This window comes from Halichoerus grypus, chromosome 5, assembly GCF_964656455.1.
Source record: "Halichoerus grypus chromosome 5, mHalGry1.hap1.1, whole genome shotgun sequence".
NCBI classification, from domain to species: domain Eukaryota; kingdom Metazoa; phylum Chordata; class Mammalia; order Carnivora; family Phocidae; genus Halichoerus; species Halichoerus grypus.
The window spans coordinates 66,633,982-66,656,286 of record NC_135716.1 but is presented as its reverse complement, the minus strand read 5'-3'; the positions used below and the strand labels follow the sequence as shown (position 1 = coordinate 66,656,286).

Genomic DNA, 22,305 nt, shown 5'->3' with positions numbered 1-22,305 from the left:
ATGAAATGAAAGGCATCCAGATTGGAAAAGAAAAATAAGATTAACTCTTTTTACAAGTGACATGATCTTATATAGAAAATCATAAGGAATTAACTAAAAATATCATTAGAACTAATAAATGAATTCCACATATTTGCAGAGTTCACTTCATATACAAAAATCAATACACTAGAAATAAACAATTTAAAAATGAAATTAAGAAGAACAATTCCATTTATTATGTCATCAAAATGAATGAAATACTTGGGAATAAAATTTTAAAATAAAGACAGAACATGTACTCTGAAAGTACTAAACACTGTGGAAAGAAATTAAAGAAGATCTAAATAAATTCAAAGACATTCTGAGTTTCTGGATCAGAAACCTTAATATTGGTAAAATGGCAATACTCCCCAAATTGCTTTACAGATTCAATGTATTACACCTAAAAGCCCCAGCAGGATTCTTTTTAGAAACTAATATGCTATTCTTAAAATTCATATAAAAATTCCTGGTACCCAAAATAGGCAAAAGTCTTGAAATGGAAGAACAATGTTGGAAGATACACTTCACAATTTCAACACGTAAAACAAAGCTATAGTTATCGAGAGGGTGTGGTACTAGAATAAGAGTAGACATAAAAATCAATGCAATAGAATTGAGAGACCAGAAATAAACTCTCACATGAACAGTTTAGTTAATTTTGGACAAAGGTACCAAGACAATTCAATTGTGAAAGAACAATCTTTTTTGGCAAATGGTATTGGGATAACTGATTATTCACATGCAAATAATAAAGTTGGACCACTGCCTCACACCACACAAATGGATCATAAACCTCAATGTAGGAGTTAAAACTATACAATTCTTAGAAGAAAACAAAGGAGTAACTTCATGAATGTTGGCCAGCCAAAGCCTTCTGACATATGACATTAAAGTAAACGTGAGAAGAGAAACAACAGATAAACTAGACTTCATCAAAATTAAAGCATTTTGTGTTTCAAAAGATATATCATCAAGATAATAAAGGCAGCTCACAGAACAAGAAGACATATTTACATATATACATTTGATAAGGGATTCCTATCCAGAGTAGGTAAAGAAATTTACAACTCCGTAGTAAAAAGATACATAACACAACTTTAAAGTGGGCAAAGGATCTGAATAGCTATTTCTCCAAAGAAGATATACAAATGACCAATAAACACAATGAATGATAGTTATTCAACCCCATTAGTCATTAGGAAAATAGCGTTCCTGGGGCAACCGCAAGTCTTTGAGACGGACACTGAAGAGCAGGCTCGGAGAGGACGTGGTGCAGGCACTGGGACTGAGCAAGGGTCCTGGCGCTGCCTCCAGGACACCTACCTATCGGGGCCCCAGCCTGCAGTACAAGAGACTAGAGAGTGAGAGGGATCAGCAGAACTTGGGCCTCTTCTCAACCCCAGGGCCACTCTGTGCCCAGTGGACAGTGCCTTGAGCAGTATTAGCTGTGCGTGCCTGTGTGCAAGTGTGTGTGTGTGTGTGTGTGTGTGTGTGTACACGTACTTGTATGAGCTCTCTACATACGTGGAATATAATAAAGTTTTCCTAGCCAAAAAAAAAAGGAAAATATAGATCAAGGCCACAATAAGATACCACTTCACATATAGTTGGATGGCTAAAATAAAAAAGACATATTTTAAAAAACTTGGCAAGGGAATGAAAAATTGGAACCCTTGTACACTGCTGGTTGGAATATATACTGTTGCATCCAACTTTGGGAATTGGGCTGGCAGTTCCTCAAGATGTTCCTCTAAACATAGTTACCATATGACCTACCATTTCAACTCCTAGGTATATACCAAAAGAAATGAAAACATATGTCCATGCAAAAACTTGTACACAAATATTCCTAAAAGCATTACTCACTTTAGCCAAAAAAAAAAAAAAGGAAACAACCCAAATGTCTATCAACTGATCAGTGGATAAATAAATATGGCTTCTTCATACAATGGGATATTATTTGGCAATAAATGGCCGAAATACTGATTCATGCTACAAGATGGATGAACATTAAAAACAGGCTAACTGAAGGAAATTAGTCACAAAAGACTACATATTGTATGATTTGTGTAAAATGCCAAGAATACACAAATCTATAGAGACAGAGAGGTCAGCAGTTGTCTCTAGCTGAGGTATGGGAGAGAAATGAGAAGTTACTGCTAATGAGAACAGGTGTTTATTTAGAGGTGATGAAATGGTTTACAGTTGGTTTTGGTGATGGTTGTAAAAGTTTGTGAGTATAAAAACCATTGAATTGTATACTTTAAATGTGCTAGGTGTATGAGGTGTGAATTATGTCTCAAAAAAGCTGTTACATACATATTAGAAACATCAGATACTTTTTTTTATACCCGTCCATGTCAGAGTCTGACAATACCTAGTGCTAGCACAGATCTCAACGCCATTCCCTAGTGCACACTCTAATCACTATTACATAGAGTACTATGAGTAATCCACTACAGAAACTGTTTCCAGTTTTGATGAGCCATCTGTTGCAATATTAATTTTATTAAAATACTATTTTCATTAAATCACTCCCTTGCTCGATATCAATAAATCTCTAATCTCCACAGTCTGCCATTTAAGACCCATAATCAACTGGCCGGTGTTACCCATCATGTTAGGCAGAATAACAGCCTCTCAAAGATGTCCATATCCTAATTCCCCAAACCTTTAAATATGTTACTTTTCATGGCAGAAGAGACAGTGCAGACATGATTAAATTAAAGTTCCTGAGATTATCCAGGATTATCCAGTCTGGCCCAATGTACTCACAAGCATCCCTCTAAGTGAAAGAGGGAAGCAAGAGAGTCAGAGAAAAGATGCCACAAAGGGATCAGTGGTCGGAGAGATGTGTGCCACAATCTAAGGAATGTGGGCAGCCTCTAGAAGCAAAAGAGACGAGGAAACAGTTCTCCCCTAGAGCCTCCAGAAGGAACGAGACCCTGCTGACCCATTTTTTTTTTTTTTACTCTGACATTCAGAGCAGTAAGATAATAAATTTGTATTGTTTTAAGCCGATACATATGTGGCAATTTGTTATAACTGATAAGAAATGAATACACCCATGCAGCCATCTTACTATGGTTTTTTTTGCTCTTTTCACATCTCTGACATGAATGACTCTTCTCCACTTATCTGGAAATTCCTTTCTTTTCCTTACTGCCGACACAGGAATTTCTGCCTGAATACAAAAACCCTGAAGAAGTTTCTTCCCACTAACTCCACCTCCATGGAATTTTAATTCTGACTAGAAATTTCTTCAGAATGTACTTTTGTCATCTACAAATTACTAACACGTGCATTATCTAGGGACAATCATTGATTTTAAAGTTAGACACGGAAGGCATGTGGCACATCAGATGGAAACAATGTAGTGTAGTGTTAGTGTGCTGAAGGACCAACTTTTTCCCCAAAAGCCCTGATTTACAGTGTTTACTGATTAAATGCTCCCAAGGAGACTGATTTCAATCATCATATCGTACACCTTAAACTTACACAATGTTATATGTCAATTATATCTCAATAAAGCTGGAAAAAAAAATAAAAGACTACCAGTGGTTTGACCACCAGATCACAAAATCCCTGAATATTTAATAATATTTATAATATTTAATAATATCTTTAGTGAGCTGTCTCAAAGCCATCAGATCCTTCTCTTAGTTCTTTCTTTCCAAACTATGGTTATAAATGTGTTCTCAAGTACAGAAAAAATATGCTTATTTTTTGGCTCTATGCCTAATGGCACTTTTCTATTTCTGAGTCTTTGACCATTTACTAGGTGAGGACTCACTTATCAGTGGGGAGGTCTTTTCCCTACCATTAACTTGCATTGGTATTCATGAAAATACCTTACACTCCTGGAGAGGGAATTTCTCCCTACATCCCACTCGCTATCACATCTTTTACACAGTTGTAGAAATATTTTTAGTCAATAAAGAAAACAATTAACAATCATTAAGTTTAAAAGTAAAAAAAAAAAGAGAGAGGGTAAAAGTCTCAAACTCCCAATTATCAGCTACATGAATAGAACGTGGTCATTTATGATCAGTGGAGAGGAAATCAGGCGTTCTGTAGCTGTGCAGAGCCTTGGTACCACCCACCGCAGGCCACAGTTCTTTCCCAGTGTGTGCCTTCTTTATTATGTCCCCCACTGATTTGATTCATGTTCATTCACTGGACAAATACTTGCAGACTCTCAAGAATGCTCAAAACAGGAAGCAGAGATATTTTTCAGGGCCACCTGGACACTCACTCTGCTTTCCCACTCCCACTCCTCACCTCCACTCTATTAGTTTTCTAGTGCTTCACCGTAACCACAAAATTAGTAGCTTAAGACAATACCCATTTGTTACTGTATAATTCTGTTGGTCTAAAGTCGAGCATAGTATGGCTGAGCTTTCCCTTATGATATCACAAGGCTAGAATCAAGGTGTTGGATAAACTGAGTTCTCATGGGGGAAGCTTGAAGAAAAATCCAGTTCCAAGACCATTCTTATTATTGGCAGAATTTAGTTCTTGCAGTTATGGGACTGAGTTTCTGTCTTCTTGCTGCTCCTAGTTGGCTGGGGCTGCTCTAGGATCCTAGACATCATCAAAATTCCTTGCAACATAGCTTCTTCATCTTTAAGTCAGTAATGGTATGTCAAATCTTATGGATCGAATCTCTGACTTCCTCTTCTGCAACCAGATGGAGACAACTCTCAGTTTTTAAAGGACCTGTGGTTAGCTAAGTCTCACACAGATAATCTCTTTAAGGTCAACTGTGCCATTTAACACAAGCTCACCACAGAAATAAAATTCATCATATTCACAGTCCTGGGGATTATTCAGGGCTCGTACATAGAAGAAAGGAAGACAAAATTTTGAAGGTCATCCTTAGTCTTTCCGATGCTGACTTTGGTTTCAAGAACAGGATAAATTGATATGGTAAATATAAAGAGAAACATGTAGATTATTAGCATAAATTCTTGTGGAATGGAGCTTCCCAAATCCAAGATCCTAATCTGGGCCAAAAGTGTTACCAGAAACTATGTTCTGCTTTTAGGATCACAGTGAGCCATGGGAAGCTACACTGGTAAGTGAGATTTACACAAGGTAGCCACATCAATTTTTATAAAATTTCATTTATATAGATAATTAAATCAGGATCTTAATTTACTTCAGGGCAGGAGGCGGTTTCTGGTCTAGAACACCAGAATCATTGCTTCAGTTGGTGTCAAAAGGGAGATGAGACACCTGTAAAGACAGAAGTAGATGCTTCTTGTTTTCGTGAGGCTTGTAGTCTAGTAAGAAACATACACAAGGAAATAGCTGATAAGAAGAAAATGCGTTGACTATGTCCTAGGCAAAGGGAGCAATTTATGCAAGTGCCCAAAAAAGAAAAAGGGTATAGTGCATTGGAGGACCTGCAAGTGTCCCAATATAATTGGAAGGTGAAGGAGGAATGGAAGCAGCTGCTAAGAGGTGAGGCTGGAGAAGCAGGTAAGTGAAAGTTCATGGAGATCCAAATACACTACATAAAGGTAATTGAGCTTAAAAGTAACTGGGAGTCCAGCAATTCCATAAATAGGAATTTATTCTAAGGAGATAATAAATTAATAAAGATTCATGGATGAGAATATTTACTACAGCATAATATAAAAGCCATCCATGTTCCCTCCCCCATAGAAATAAACTCAGTGTTCATCAAAAGGGGATTGATAAAATTATTGATGGCATTGGCCACCTTAAAAATGATGATATTCATTCCATTTCATTGACATGGAATAACACTGTATTAAGAATAAGAATATGAAGGAGGAGTAAGAGAAGTAGCATAGTATTCATTATGCACCAGGCAGTGAGATCAGCTCTTACCAAGTATTGTTACGTCCGATCCTCTCAACAATCCAATGAGGTAAAAACTGCAATTGTTCCTATTTTATAAAAGAGGAAACTGAAGCACAAATGGGTAGATAAACTGCCTAAGTCCACACATTTTTTAGAAGCAGAGCCAGGAATAAAACCCATGCAGAGGCAGAATAAACCAATCTATGTTTCTAACTTGAATTCTGAAAAACAATAAAATACAAGGGGAAAAGGGAAACAAGGAATGGGAGAGGACAAGGAAAAGGAGGGAGAAAAACAGGGAGGGAGAAAGAGAGACAGAGAATGAACAATGATCACCAGAAAATCTTAAGAGTAGTTATCTCTGAGTTGTAAGATTTTAGGTAATTTTTTCCTTCTTTCTATTTTTCTGAGTTTGGATTTTTACAGAGAGCAATTGGATTTTTTTTAATTAATAGACTTTTTCAAAAAATCAGTTTTCAGTTTACAGATAAACTGAGCAAAAACTATAGAATTCCAGTATACCTCTCTCCTCCCTCACATGTTTCTATTATGAAAGCCTTGCATTAGTATGGTACATTTCTTATAATTGATGAGCCAATATTGGCACACTACTATTAACTAAATTCTAGAGTTTACATTAGTGTTCACTCTTTGTGTTGTACATTCTGTGGGTTTTGACAAATGAATAATGTCATGTATCATCATTACATTATCACACAGAATAATTTCTCTGCCCTAAAAATTCAAAATAAATTCTGAAAGGCAAATAATCATCACATATATAAAGGATTTAGGGTGAGTGTAAGAGTCAAGTTTAGTCCGATTTCCCTGAATCTAGTCATTTCTCTCATACAGGGATATGCTCTCATTTTGCAGAGGGAGGTCCTATATAAGTTGTTTCTCTCTCTGCCTTGTTCTTTAAACTGGTTAACTGTAAGTTCAGGGAGTTGCATTCTTTTATGATGGGCAAATCAAGCACAAGAAGAGCAAAGCCCTACAATGCCCCAAATCCTCTTGATATTGATGCCCATACAAGTCCTTCCAGTAGGTCTTAGGGAAGAATTAAAACTCAATGAAATTATCATCTGTCGCCACAGTGTTAGGTTTCTGTACTTTTTGTTCAGTTTATCCATAAGCCTGAAACTGCTCTTTTACTTAAGGATATAGAACTGGAGTAACATTTTGATCCACGGCTAAAAGAAAAGTTATATATAGGAAACATTGAAGTGTTTCCTTATTTGTCTGATTTATTAGAGAATTTTAGGGAAGGAAGAAATACAGTTTCCTCTACTTAGAGTTATATAGCTCACATTTTTGGTTCCTTGTATTTGGATACTATTTTTATAATGTTATTTTTTATGACATTGTCTTTGTGCAAAACATTAGAATATTTATCAGAATTTTCTTTATCTTTAGAAAATGTTGATTTTCTGTTGTTCATTGAATACCAGTGAAATTTAAATTTTTTTCTATGTCCTTAGAACAACTTACCACAATTTTAGCTTTTATGAACTAGAATTTTATATACAGTTAGCTATTTTTTTTTTTTTATCAGTTTCGCCTCCATCCCTTGTAATTGTTCTCTTTTTACATTGTGGATGATTTAGGACATTCAAGCAAATGAACTAAAGCAATTGTGGAAGTGGGTTAAATAGAGACTAATATATGATAGTGGACATTAAGGGGAGGAATAAAGAATAAATCTATAGTAACAAGAAACACATATAAAAATTCAGGCAGATTATCCAAGTAAAACGTAAATGCCTTTGAATTAAATTTCTCGCTTTAGGTAATGAAAAATTGAGGGCTTCAGTGTATTGAAGGTATGGTAAGTTCTGCAAAATTAGTATACCTTCAGTGTACACTGCAACTCAAATGGAAAACGTAATCATAGGATGGGTGCCTAATTAATTAAACAAGAACAAAAACATACCATCGCTTAGAAAAGTAAGGGTAATACCTTACCATAAGAATTTTTTTAACCCAATAGCTATAAACTTCACTGATGCATCATGTAGTAGCAGTAATATATTTGCCAGTGGAGAATGTGTCTAAAAGGAAAAGTGAGTAAATTCATTGAGCCTTTTATAAAAAGAAAAAGAAAGAGAGAAAATTAGGAGCAGATAAAGGGTACACCAAATTTACCTATAAATCTGACCCGAAAAAAGTTTGTCTTGAGTATGGACTTTTGAACAATCACTGGCCACTTTTTGCCCCTATTCAGCTGCTTCCCAGTGATTCCCAGAGCAATAGCTGAGTTCACAATTATCTCCTGAACTAGAGGCATCTCTACCCAACTGCCTACGGTACAACATTTCCACTCAGATCCCTAATGAGATTTCAGACTCAACAGGATCCAAACCAAACTTTTTGTCTCTTCTTTGCCCTACTTTGATTCAGATTGTCTCCTACTTCTGCATTCTGGCAGTGTTAGACAACATTTTGCCATTTGCACAAGCTGGAAACATAGAGGTCATCTTGCATTCCTCCTTTTCCTCTCTATCCACCTCATCATGAAATTATGACAATGCTGCTTTTATTAATTTCACCGGTCTGCCCTGCCTTCATATCCTGTCAGCTGCCTCCTTCTAGCTCAACTACCTGCTCTCCTCTGCACGGATCCTCGCTTTATTCTGTATGTTCTCCTTTGTTCTATTTCCCCACAGATAATCTTTCATGCACCTTTTCAAAAACCCTTTAATGATTCCTTCTATAGGTTGATAAAGACCACATCCCTTTGAACAGAAAGCTACTCGTCATTGCTTCCAACATCTTACCTGTCCAAGACTCTCCTGAAACCCTATGCACTGGTGTAGGGAACTAGTTGCCTTTCGTGGAGCATATTACATTTGGTAACACCTTTGAGACTTTGTTTAAGTCATTTTCCTTTTCCAGAAGATCCTTTTACTTCTTTTCTATCTGATGAACTAGCCATTAAACAAGTCTCAGACACTACTCCAATTTGAGCTGATCTTTACACATGCGCAAAGATAAATCACTGACCACACTGGATTGTAATTGCTTGTTCGCTATGTGCTACATGAGAGCGGAGACCAGTCTTCTCCTCCCCTGTCCTCAGAAACCCCTGCTAAGGTTCTACAATGAGCAAGGATTTCGTAATTATTTATTGAGAGAATAAAATGTTTACGACAGCCAGATTCTGAAGGACTTTGAATAACACAAAAAGGAGTTTTACTCTATAGACAGCTGTGAAGCATAGGAGGGATATAATCAAATCTATGTGTTAGAGAGAAAACTTGGGTAGAGTAATGAATGGGCTAAAGATGGGATATATTTGTTGCAGGATTGGCAGAAATGTCTGGAGACATTACTATGGATTTATTGGGATATTAGGTTGAAGAATGGGAGTATGATTCATGCAATATTGTATGTCAGGGCTGAATTACATTCTGAATATACAGTAAGAAAAAAATAAGAACTCTTAATCTGCTTCATATCCATGACATATCCTACCCAGTATTGCAATTCTGATAACAGATATTAGGCAGGAAAGCATGATTACCATACTTTATAGTAATTAAGCAGATAAAGGACTTATGCATTTATTCCAAAAATACTTCTAACTTCTTATAATACTGTAATATGGCTGGATCAATCATAAATTTATAGAAACCAAGTTGTACTTGTTTATATTTAAGCTCTTGGAGCAATATTTTCCATGGTTTGACATGTTATTATAGGATTTGGTGAAAGTATCCATGAAGATAAAGAATAAATATTAAAAAATATATTTTTTTTCTAAATTAGTAAAAGAAGATCACCAAATTTTCAACAATGAATTATCATATTAATGCCCAGAATTTCTGCCAGAAATTTTTTAACTTCATCTCAAGTTTTCTTAGATATGAATTGTAATATTTAATCAAAAAATTCTGTAAAGATTTAATCTAAACAAATTTCAAATAATTTCATGATGTTTTCCAACATTTTATAACACAACCAAATTAAAAGACCATCCTCTACTATTTTACAGAATTCAAACTTCCAAAGTAGTAAGGCTCAGGTAGGGCACATACTTCCATTAGAAAATGGATGAAAATAAAGTAAAAGTTCAGAAGAGTCAATAAAAATTTTACTGCTTCATAATATCCACATTATTTGTCAGAATATCTTTAAAATCCCTAAGATTTTTTTTCTGCAAAGCAGGTATAATTAGATATATTTTATCTATCTTACACATTTAATATAAAAGAATGAAAGACTTTCATACAATTCTAAGCTTTAATATGGAATTACTATTATCACCATTATCCTCATTTATGAGAAAAATAGATTGTGGTGAGGTAAGAAAGGTTAAGATAACACATTAAAAGTAAAAAAGAAATAATTCTCCTAAATTGCATAACCTATAAGTAAATATACTAGAAATAGGGTAACTGCATTTCAAGGGGTCAGCACTGAATCTATTTTGTTCCATGAAAGGTTGTTTATGACAATCAATATTGCCACTCATTTTTGATGATCTTTTGTGTCCTCTCTGCCTCACATTAAATGCATCAACATGTTTGATTTTTAATTTAGGCTTGTTAAAGTAATTTAGTTCAACCTTCACTGAGGAAATGCTGTTATTTGCAATGACAGTGAATGCTATTTGGCCTCTAAGGGCAAATGGGACTGTCAGCCACATTGTCAAGGTTTGAGTTGACACAGTCAAGGAGCTAGTGAAGAGGGAGAATGGTGGGTTCCAGCTTTTAACAACATTGGGTGGTGGTATGCTGCGGATACATGTTGCTTTTTAGTTAGTTGCTGCTGTTGTTCATTTTTCTAAATTCATCACCTATTTTTGATTCTGTGAAAGTTTCCATTCTTCTCTTTATCACTTAGGGTCAATACCTCAGTCATGTTTGATTCTTCTGTCTTCCATAGCACCCATTCCAAATCATGCCAATCCACATTTCATGTCTAATCCAAATGTCCTCATCCTAATTCAAACCTTTGTCCCTTCACAAAATTGTGTTGTTTTCCAAAACATCATAATCGATCCCTAACCTTTACTTTCTGTGTGAGCCACACCACCAAATAGATTAACACTACGTTAATCTTTTAAAAAGTCTCATTTCCAATCATGTCTCCCCAGATCTTTAGTGTCTTACATAATCTACAAACTAATGCCTAAAATTCTTTGCCTACTCTTTTCTGGTTATTGTGGCACGAGGCACCATGAGCAGCAAAGTCTCCCATGACACCTGTAAGAGGCTCACAGGAAGTTTTTGCAAATGGTGGAGCTGCAGATCAGCTTGAAGAACTATGACCCTCAGACAGACAAACGCTTCTCGGACACCGTCAGGCTTAAGTCCACTTCTCGCCCCAAGTTCTCCATATGTGTTTGGGGGGACCAGCAGGACTGTGATGAGGCAAAGGCTGTGGCTATTCCCCACATGAACATTGAGGCACTGAAGAAACTCAACAACAACAACAAAAAAAAATTAGTCAAGAAGCTGGCCAAGAAGTTTTTGGCTTCAGGATCCCTGGTCAAGGAGATCCCATGAATCCGGGCCCAGACCTGAAGAAGGCTGGCAAGTTCCCTTCCTTGCTGATGTACAACAGGAACATGATGGCCAAAATGGATGATGTGAAGTCCATGATCAAATTACAGATGAAGAAGGTGCTGTATCTGGCAGTGGTCATTGGTCACATGAAGATAACAGATGATATGTACAACATCCACTTAGCTGTCAATTTCCTGGTGTCATTGCTCCAGAAGAATTGGCAGAAGATCAAGAGCACCATGGGCAAGCCCCAGAGGCTGTACTAAGGCATAGCTTCATAAAACCTAGTTCTACCAAAAAAAAAAAAAAAAAAAATCTTTGCCTAATACCTATGCTTTTTCATAATTCACTCAAGCCTTTTAGTCTTCCTTAACCTATGTTCCTTTAGGCACATGGGACTTACTGATTATATCTATCACTAACTTCCATTGGTTATTGATAATATAGGATACCTAGAAAAAATAATTCCTATGCTAGAAAAATCAATCCATATTTCTAGTAACTAAAAGAACAGGGGTGTGTGTGTGTGTGTGTGTGTGTGCGCGTGCGTGCATGCATTGTTCTATAAAGGTAATTTAAAAATTCAAACAATTGGGCGCCTGGGTGGCTCAGTTGGTTAAGCGACTGCCTTCGGTTCAGGTCATGATCCTGGAGTCCCTGGATCGAGTCCCGCATCGGGCTCCCTGCTCGGTAGGGAGTCTGCTTCTCCCTCTGACCCTCCCCCCTCTCATGTGCTCTCTCTCATTCTCTCTCTCTCAAATAAATAAATAAAATCTTTAAAAAAAAAAAAATTCAAACAATTTCAGGAACTTCTTAAATATTGTTAAACTTTACAAAAGTTGGACTTCATTTATTTAGTTGTTTATTGTCTGTCTACTGCCCCTCATTCCACTAACATATAAACTCCACGAGAGCAAATATCTTGGCTCTCTTGTTTACCATTATATCCTTAATCTCTAGATTAGAGCACAGAGTCTAGTAAACATTCAATAAATATATGTTGAATAAATGAATGTATCCCCAGTACTTGGTGGAGTGGATGGTGTTTAGTAAGCAATCAAGAAATATTGATTAAATGGAAAAATACTAAATAACAAACATTAAGGAATAGCAGAGTAGGGTCAATGTTAGGAACATGTGTGAATATTTTCAGTATCCTTTTAAAGACCCCTTAGCATGATTACCATAAATTTTGGAGTTAACATTTCACTCAAGACACTGTTTCTTAGGGAACAAATACTCAGGCACCAGTAGGGCATGTGAAGTTAAAGGACAATGTGGCTGCCCCTGTCCCTCAGCAGACCAACTCTCTTTGGCTAGAGTTCAAAGTAGCTGGTTGGATTGAAAGACAGAACAGGGAGGGAAGGTGAGTACAGTCTTTGGTAACCAATTCAGAAGATTCAGAGAACAAACAACAGGCAGGACTTATTATATAATTGTAGCTGAGCAAAAAATGAAAATGCAGGGTCCCTTGTTAAAAAAAGAAAGAATAAAAGTATCATTAAAGGTAATAAAATATAAAACTTGTTCCTTTCTCTGTGGTTTCTTTATTGACCTGTCATGTTGCATTTATTTACTATTTAATGATACCCTCACTCACCATGGAAATACTTACCCAGAAAGTGCAGACCCTTGCAGGAGCCCAGGGACCCCACTTGCAAGGGTCTGCCGGCCACCACAGCCAGGACGCCTACGTAAAGCCACCTGGTAGACCCACAGACCTGGGCGTATAGGGAAGTCAACCTCCCCTTCCCACCACTGATGCCCAACACACAGTGGACCTGCCAGCATCCCTCCCTAGAGATTGGAGCTCCTGTACCTGAACACCCTGTACTCGGGACCCCATTGGATGGGTGACAGGATCAATACGACTGAGTTGCCTACTGGGACAGGGGTACTGCTGCCATTCCCTGCCCTGAAACACCACTGGGCATGTGCCCCTGACTCCAACCCACCCCAGGTCCTTGCCCAGGCCCCACAGAGGTCAAAGGGGGATGGAGAAATGAGTGTCTCACATGGGTGGCCACCCCAGGCAGAGGGCATCAGCAGTCAAGGGGCAGGGATGGGAGGAGGGCCCAGGGCATGAGGGAGCAGAGGACAGGGAGTTGGGAGCTGGCCTGAGAACCCCTCCTGAGGAGGAGGACAGCGTGTGAGCCAGGCTCCAAGTCCTGGCCACATGCTCCACTGTCCTAGATCACTTCACTCACAAGATGTAAATTTACAGATAAAATTCTTAAGGATTTCAAGACCAGAGAGCAAAGCATTAAACCCCAACAGTGGGACTTTTCTGAATGTGTGTGACCACTCTGGCCCATGAAGATGGCCTGGGAGCAGATATCCAAAGGGAAACAAAGCCAGGGCCCAGGCCAGGTCTTCAGGCTCCTGACAGGACAGTGAGGGGTAGAGCTAAGGGATGGAGCACAGGGTTTCATTCTAGTGGGTGGCCCACATCACTCCAACACTTCCAACTGCACTGTCTAATCTCTGTACAGACTTAACATGTGCTGTGGTTTCTGATTTCTATTGCAGATGAACTGGGTGTAGTTGCTATAAGCCAATGACTGTAAAAGAAAAGGAAAAGAAGCTGGAAAGATAGCAAAGTGTTTGGTTCAGACACTTAAAAAGAATGAAGGAAAGGAAAAAAAAGAGAACAAAGACAATCTTCCCTGGGAGAGGTAATACTTATTTGATTCATGATTTTCTGGCTTTGCAAAAGATGACACCTTACATCCATTTAACTACCACCACTCAGTTGTGTAATGGGAAGCTGCTTACAAGATGGGAAATCTCTCAAAGGAGAAGGCATCCTTAATATTTGTTGAGTGCAGTCTGTGTGTTAGGAACTTTGTAAACATATTTGGTTTTCACACACACACACACACACACACACACACACACTCTCTCTCTCTCTCTCTCTCTAAAGCAGACATTATCTTCATTTTTCAGTTAAAGATGTGGAATTCAACAGTTATTCTAGGTCAATTATTATTCTGGTCAAGAACAAGTAGCTAGTAAATGGAATGGGAGGAGAGGAGGCAGGACAGAAAAAAATGTGTTTTGTACTTAGATTTTCCTCAATAAGCACATGAAAGTTGCATAGTCCAAAAATAAAATGTAAAGAAAAGTTAGAATAAATAATAATCATCTATTTGTACCAGGGAAGTTAGGTTTATGAAGACACAAAGCAGGTAATATTCAAATTCATTAGACTGCTGTTATATTATTCATTATTCTTTTTTTCCCTTCACAAATCACTAAAGAGAATATTTCAGAAAGGAAATAAATCTCTTTTAGACCAATATATTTTACCTTATGTAGTTATATATGCAGAATAAAAGCAGTGCCCATAGCAGGAAGTAAAGGTAGAGCTGATTATTATATTTTTCTTTGCAAGTGTGTTCCACACATATATTTTACCAAACACTCTAAAAAGCTCATAATAGAGAATTCTGAAAGTGCTTTAATTTATAAGTTACCTATAATTGTACTTTCTCCAGGGAATTTGTCCCATTTTAAAATAATTAGCATCCTTGACTCCTGAGTTTTTCTACCTAAAATTATTTAGAGATCTTTAGAATGTGTGTGTGTGTGTGTGTGTGTGTGTGTGTGTGTGAGCATGTGTATGTAAAATGCAGGAACGTTTACTTTAATAACTCTTGTCAAATTGAGAATATTTTAATTTGTTTTTTTTTTTTAAAGAAAACAAGTCCATTTTGAAAAGCTCTTCCTCAGTTACAATTCTGAAGAGATGGCATATTGGTTCAATTAAAGCAAAATTGGTTGAAGATATATAAATATACATATATCAAATATATAATATTTGAGCTGAAATCTCAAGTCATACAAGTCTATTGAAGAGGTTTTATTAATTTCAAAATACTTAAAAATTTAAGTTTGCTTAAAATTCCAAATGGAGAATTTTGAAAAAGAGAACATTTTTACAAATAAAATCTCAGTATATTTTCAAAAATTCTGAAAAAAAAAATTTGTCTTACAAATATGTTAGGGCGGGGCACCTGGGTGGCTCAGTCAGTTAAGCGGTGGCCTTCAGCTCAGGTCATGGTCCCAGGGTCTTGGGATCGAGCCCCAAGTCCAGCTCCCTGCTCAGCGGGAAATGTGTTTCTCCCTCTCCCTCAGACCCTCCACCTGCTTGTGCTCTCTCTCCCTTTCTCAAATAAATAAATAAATAATTTTAAAAAAATGTTAAGGCTTCTGGGGCAAATGGTCAAAACATCTTACCTCATGTAAGACATATTAACCATAAAAAATCCTAATTTTAAAATGAAAAATCAAATCTCTATAATTTATCAATTGCCAAATTTTAATTAACATATTTCTATTATCAACACCAGGAAATTCAATATTCTTCATTTTAGTGAGAAAAAGGAAGCCATCATCAATACACTAGTATTCATCTATAACACCCTCGATTCACTAAATCTGGGGTTGTTTGCCACCGTTGTTACCATTCTGCTAGAATAATTCAAGGTATGGTGCTATCTGGTTTCAATATCAATTCTAAAAACACTAATGTGGTTCATTTCTTAGGCATAATAATAAAAAGACATAGAAGAAATTGGAGTTGTGTTCATTTAACAGCTATGAATTACAGCCCCTGTAATTTGATATCTAAGTAATATTCACTGATAGTTCTAAACCAACTATCTGTTGTCTCTTACTCAAAGTATATCATCAGGGTTCCTGAATAAATAGCCACGATAGAAAGGGAATCCCTGTGGCAGAAATTAAGAAATAAACTACAGGAAGGATTAACCTCCATCCTCCCGTGCTTTTATCTCTAGCATGCCTCAAAACCAAAGAGAGAAGGCCTAACCATTAAAAAAGATTAAAGGTGTTAATTAGACTAAGAGATAGAAACCTATCACCCTTATGTCAGGCAGACCAGACTAAATCTTCTAATGGATTAAAACACGCACACACACACACACACACACACACACACACAGAGGAAGTATTTTATCTCTACTGAAATTCTGTTGATGATGGTCTCATGTACATTTGGAAACAATTTTTGTTGAAATTGATTATAAATTTTGGACAATATTTTTATAAGTACAGTCATTTCCACCATTCCTATCAAAATTGTTTGATAGTAAAATATAACTATATGAGGCTTAGAAGAGTAATCAAACTTCATATCAATGAAATTCAGAACTGCCAATTCTCACATCTCCTTCAATTGAGCCCATTATGAAGTTAGTATTAGATGATGTAGAGATTCTTTTATTTTTCTTTCATGAGAAACCCAGTATATGTTAATCACATATATAACTATGTGACATCTCAAGATGGATTTGAAGTCTTTTACTGTTAGTTGTTAGAAGAAGGGAAAATTATTGTCCGAGATAAGAAGTACCTTTTAAGTAAGTCATTTTGTCTCTTTATATTTTATTATCTTAAAATTTATATATTTCCATTGTTAAAATATAAGGAAAAACACGCACATGTATTTTATATAGCATAAAATATGCCTATAATGTTAATGTGTTCATATACACATATACATGCATACATATGTATGCATAAATATATACATATATGTGTAAATATGTATTCTATATGTATATACATCCATGTGTATATGTCTGTATGTACATGTGTCTGTATATACACATATATGCACACACATGTATTTTAGGTTCTATAACAGAAGATGAAATGTTCTCTATATTCTCTCTCTCAAATGTTAAATATTTTCATTTTACTATACTTTAAAGGTAATGTGAAAGATGATGAGGCTAGAAATCAAAATAAATTATGTGAACTAACAGCATTTAAACATTTTTTAGACAATTATCAAAAAAAAGCATTGAAAACATTACTTTAAAGGAGCACTTTGAGCACACTGTAAGAGCCAATAAAACCCAAAGTAACAATTTTATATAAAGATGCCATATCTATGTCATATATGCATATATATACACATGCATGTGTGTTTACAGTATATACGTATATATACACACACACACATATTTCTCTGTGTGTGTGCTGCTGTCTTAGGAGGAAGTGAGCACATTAGATAAGCTCATGGTCCACCTTGGAGACTGCCTCCTGTCCGTCAATCCCCAGAAATCGGAGGGACTTCAGCTTCATTTCCAGCACACTGTGCATGATGCAATGACGATGCTGCCTAAACTGGCCACAGGTCTGGATGTCACTGTGCAATTCACAGGTGTCTCAGATTTTGAGTATACATTTGAGTGCAGGATCTTTGCCCTGCTAGGCATAGCTCTACACTATGGCCGGCTTGTTGATCCCCAGACTTCTGAGGCTGGGAAACTGAGTTGTAACCAGCTGGTAGAGAAGATCTTCACCTGCAAGTACTCCAGCAACACCAGCCTCATAACAGACAGCCCGATTGCAGAGCAGTTCCCAGAGCCCATCGACACAGCTAGGACTTACCGTGGTCTTTGTGAGCTAATGGTGGCTGCCAAGAAAAGTGAACTTAGTGTCCTTTTTTAAAACAAGCATTTTAGTACTATGACTAAGCATGACAATCACTTGTACCTAATGGTCATGGCCAGGACCTTCTACAAGAGGAGCAAGTGGTATAGGAAAGCTGCACAGTGTGGATGGAGACAGCTGCCTTTGTGACTCTGACTTGCACCTAAGTCGTTCCCTGGGTAGGTTGGCCTGAAGCAAAAAGTGGGAGCAGCCACAAGGCACGTTGGGCTTTAGCATCTTGGAGCTGCTTGGCCCAGCAGCTTCAGCAAGAGGAGTATATATGGCAACAAGCAGTCCAGCCTGCACCAGTGTGAGCCCCATCACTGCGGAGGAGCCACATCTGGATGCACAGCTGGGGAGAGTGGGCAGAGGCTGAAGGAAGAGGCAGACTGGGTCCTCCTGTGGGCCCTCCCAGGGCTAAGCTGCCCGGCTCCTTCTTTCAGAGGCTATGGCCATTTTGCTTGCTCCCCCAGGTCAACCTGTGAGATATGCCAGGTAACTTATTTATGAACTGTTGGGGATCAGAGCATGCAGTAAATATCAAAGTCAGACCCAGGAAAACTTACTGAATGCTTATTATAGAAGGTTTGAGTTATCTTTTAGTCCTCATATCTCAAGGCAAGAAGTACCATTTCTATCATCTTTTTATAGATGAGGATGCTGAGACACAGAGGAAAGCAATAGTTGACTCAAAATTACCCAGCTAGTAATAGTAGAACTGAAATTCTAACCTGGCTTGTCTGACTCTAGATCCCAAGCTCTTAACTCCTATACTATGGCTTCATCCCATATTACTTGGGAAAAAAATTGCTAGCTAAATAGAGACAGTAAATGCCACTTTAATGATGTGTACTAGATGAGTTTACTAAATAAAAAGCCTAATAACATATGATTTAGATGCTAGTTCAACTAATTATATTGAAAATAGTTTTTAAAATATTTTAGATCACTTCCCTTATTTGAACTCAAATGATCAAAGAATTTTTACCTAATTATCTTATCAGTACATAGCTGTCATAGCTTGGTATGGCCCACTCAACAAGGTGACCAATGAATTAGAATCACTGTACACTGAAAAATAATTATCATAGATTTGACAAATTTCTTAGCTTATCAACTTACAGATTTACAGCATCAGGTCAACATTGGATGCAAAATTCAGCCCATTGTTTCACTAACAAAGAATAAAGACCTATGATCAGAAACCTTGCGCTGTGAAAATTTAGTATGCAATATCTCTGCACACTAAGCTAATAGTGGGCTCTGTAGAAATACATTGGCACCCAGTTCTGCTGACCTTTCTCGTGGACAGCTGCCCTAACCTACCATGGCTCTGATCACTAGAATCCAATGGAACAGGGAGATTTCATCACACTTGAACTCACTTTCTTACGCTGTGCCTTTTGACTGTTTCAAGGGCTAATGCTCAGCTAGTCAGGCCTTCAAGCCAGTGATCTGACATTTTGAAATAATAATTAAAAGAGAGCAGGCACTTTCATTTTAATAAGCTTACTTCCAACCTTCAGGGAGAACCTCAGCTGATCCAAACCCAAGAGAAATATGCTTGGGTTTCTCTTCTTTTTTTCTGTCTCTGACTCTTATACCCAATCTTGACATTACACATGAAAATAAAAGCCAAATAGTATTTGCAGTGATTGTAAACAACCCGATTTTCCTAACAAGGGAAGGAAAACAAAATGTACAAAGCCTAATAAATCTCAGACCTATGTTTGGTGGTTTAATTCTAGTTTGACAATAATACATAGTTGGTAGAATTTTGCTTTACATATACGAAAAATGCAGCTCTTTCAAGCAACATACAGAAGGTTTTTTTTTTTTTGAAAGAGAGAGAGCACAAGTTGGGGGAAGGACAGAGGGAGAAGTAGAAACAGACTCCTCTCTGAGTAAGGAGCCCAGGGCGGAACTCAATCCCAGGACCCCGGGATCATGACCTGAGCTGAAGGCAGACGCTTAATCGACTGAGCCACCCAGGCGCCCCTGGAAGATTTTTTTTAAGTGAACATTGTTCAGTGGTATCTGCCCTCCACTTAGCAGCTACTTGAGAGAGTAGCTTCCATTCACTGCTTTTGCTTCCTCACTTCCTATTTGTCAACCAGTGATATTTTGGCTTCTACATTCACCTTCATTAAGATTGTTCTCAAAGGCTCATGTTTGTCGGGCACATTCATGACATTTGTCAATAAATTCAATGGTTCATTTTCAGTCTTACTTTAATTGGGATTTGACACCTCTGTCATTTATTTGTGTATATATGAATAACATCCATACCTATATACATATCCTTGGTCTTACAACATCAAGTCCACCTATCTAACTACTAACTGGGCATTCTGTGGATTTTCCATATTCAACTAAAATGCAACATACTTCAAACTGAACTCATCTTCTTTCCTTCCAAAACCTCTTCTATCATAAACTGTAAATTGTCCTACCATTTACATAAAAACAGAAGTTAAAATTACCAAGTTACATAAAACAGAAATAAGGGCATCATTTTTTAGTTTGCTTCCCTCCCAATCATTCACTTGTTAATTCTGATGAATTATTTAATACCCCACTCCTGTCCATTACCTACATTTACTGAGGTCACCAATATCTTTTACCTACAATTTCTCAATGGCATCCAACTTTCTAACTATTTTCTACTGCAGCCAGAATGATGTTTCTAATTTTCAAAATAATGCATGTCATTCTTCTGCTTAGAATTCTATACTAGTTTCACATTGCTCTTGGAATCAAAATCCTTAGCTTCTGTACTCTAAACCTGTTATATCTTCTTCTTAGGTCCCTAACTAACTTTTTTCATTCCATCTTCATTTTCCCAAATACCTTTGCATTGTTCATACTACGTTCTACTCATCTTTATGTCTAAATTTCAACATACAATCAATAAATCTTCCACAACAACTAAGTCTGAATGAGAAGCTAGACTGACCCATATTGCCCTGTGATAACATTTTTCACACTAAATCCTAGTTGCTTCTTCAGTAGAAGACAGCTTTTTTTAAATTTAAATTCGATTAGCCAACATATAGTACATTATTAGTTTCGGATGTAGAGTTCAGTAATGCATCAGTTGCATATAACACCCAGTGCTCATCACATCACATGCCCTCCTTAATGCCCATCACCCAGTTACCCCATTCCCCCCCACTCACCTCCCCTCCAGACCTTTAGTTTGTTTCCTATAGTTAAAGTCTCTCATGGTTTGTCTCCCTCTCTGGTTTCTTCCCATTCAGTTTTCCCTCCCTTCCCCTATGATCCTCTGCACTGTTTCTTATATTCCACATATGAGTGAAACCATATGAAAATTGTCTTTCTCTGATTAACTTATTTCACTCAGCATGATACCCTCCAGTTCCATCCACATAGATGTAAATGGTAAGAATTCATTCTTTTGATGAATTATATATATACCACATCTTTACCCATTCCTCTGTCAATGGACTTCAGGGTTCTTTCCATAGTTTGGCTATTGTGGACATTGCTGCTATAAATATTGGGGTGCAGGTGCCCCTTCGGATCACTACATTTGTGTCTTTGAGGTAAATACCTAGTAGTGTAATTGCTGGGTCATAGGGTAGCTCTATTTTTAACTTCTTGAGGAACTTCCATATTGTTTTCCAGAGTGGCCACACCAGCTTGCATTCCCAACAACAGTGTAAGAGTTTTCCCCTTTCTCTTCATCCTCATCAATATTTGTTGTTTCCTGACTTGTTAATTTGAGACATTCTGACTGGTGTGAGGTGGTATCTCATTGTGGTATTGATTTGTATTTCCCTGATGCCGAGTGATGTGGAGCATTTTTTCATGTGTCTGTTGGCCATTTGGATGTCTTCTTTGGAGAAATGTCTACACATGTCTTCTGCCCATTTCTTGACTGGATTATTTGTTTTTTGGGTTTTGAGTTTGATAAGTTCTTTATAGATCTGGGATACTAGCCCTTTATCTGATATGTCATTTGAAAATATCTTCTCCATTCTGTCGGTTGTCTTTTGGTTTTGTTGACTGTTTCCTTTGTTGTGCAGAAGATTTTTATCTTGATGAAGTCCCAATAGTTCATTTTTGCCTTTGTTTCCCTTGTCTTTGGAGATGTGTCTAGCCAGAAGTTGTTGCAGCCGAGGTCGAAGAGGTTGCTGCATGTGTTCTCCTCTAGGATTTTGATGGATTCCTGTCCCACATTTAGGTCTTTCATCCCAGTTTGAGTTTATCTTTTTGTATGGTATAAGAAAATGGTCTAGTTTCATTCTTCTGCACGTGGCTGTCCAATTTTCCCAACACCATTTGTTGGAGAGATTGTCTTTTTTCCACTGGATACTCTTTTCTGCTTTGTCGAAGATTAGTTGACCATAGAATTGAGGGTCCATTTCTGGGTTCTCTATTCTGTTCCATTGATCTATGTGTCTGTTTTTGTGCCAGTACTATACTGTCTTGATGATTACAGCTTTGTAAT

The 22,305-nt window shown here is 37.2% G+C and overlaps 2 long non-coding RNA genes and 2 pseudogenes across 3 annotated transcripts in view; 3 read left to right on the top strand and 1 right to left on the bottom strand.

Moving 5' to 3' along the window:
* Positions 1-22,305, bottom strand: part of LOC118546386 (uncharacterized) — a 298,565-nt gene that overhangs the window by 16,548 nt on the left and 259,712 nt on the right. The window lies entirely within an intron of this gene.
* Positions 1-22,305, top strand: part of LOC144381853 (uncharacterized) — a 110,602-nt gene that overhangs the window by 32,079 nt on the left and 56,218 nt on the right. The window contains exon 2 of the long non-coding RNA XR_013447873.1: positions 13,896-14,041. This is a non-coding gene — a long non-coding RNA (uncharacterized LOC144381853). The remainder of the gene's footprint in view (positions 1-13,895; positions 14,042-22,305) is intronic.
* LOC118546390 (large ribosomal subunit protein uL1 pseudogene) lies at positions 5,388-11,707 on the top strand (annotated as a pseudogene).
* On the top strand, positions 17,394-18,341 carry LOC118546391 (ubiquitin carboxyl-terminal hydrolase MINDY-1 pseudogene; annotated as a pseudogene).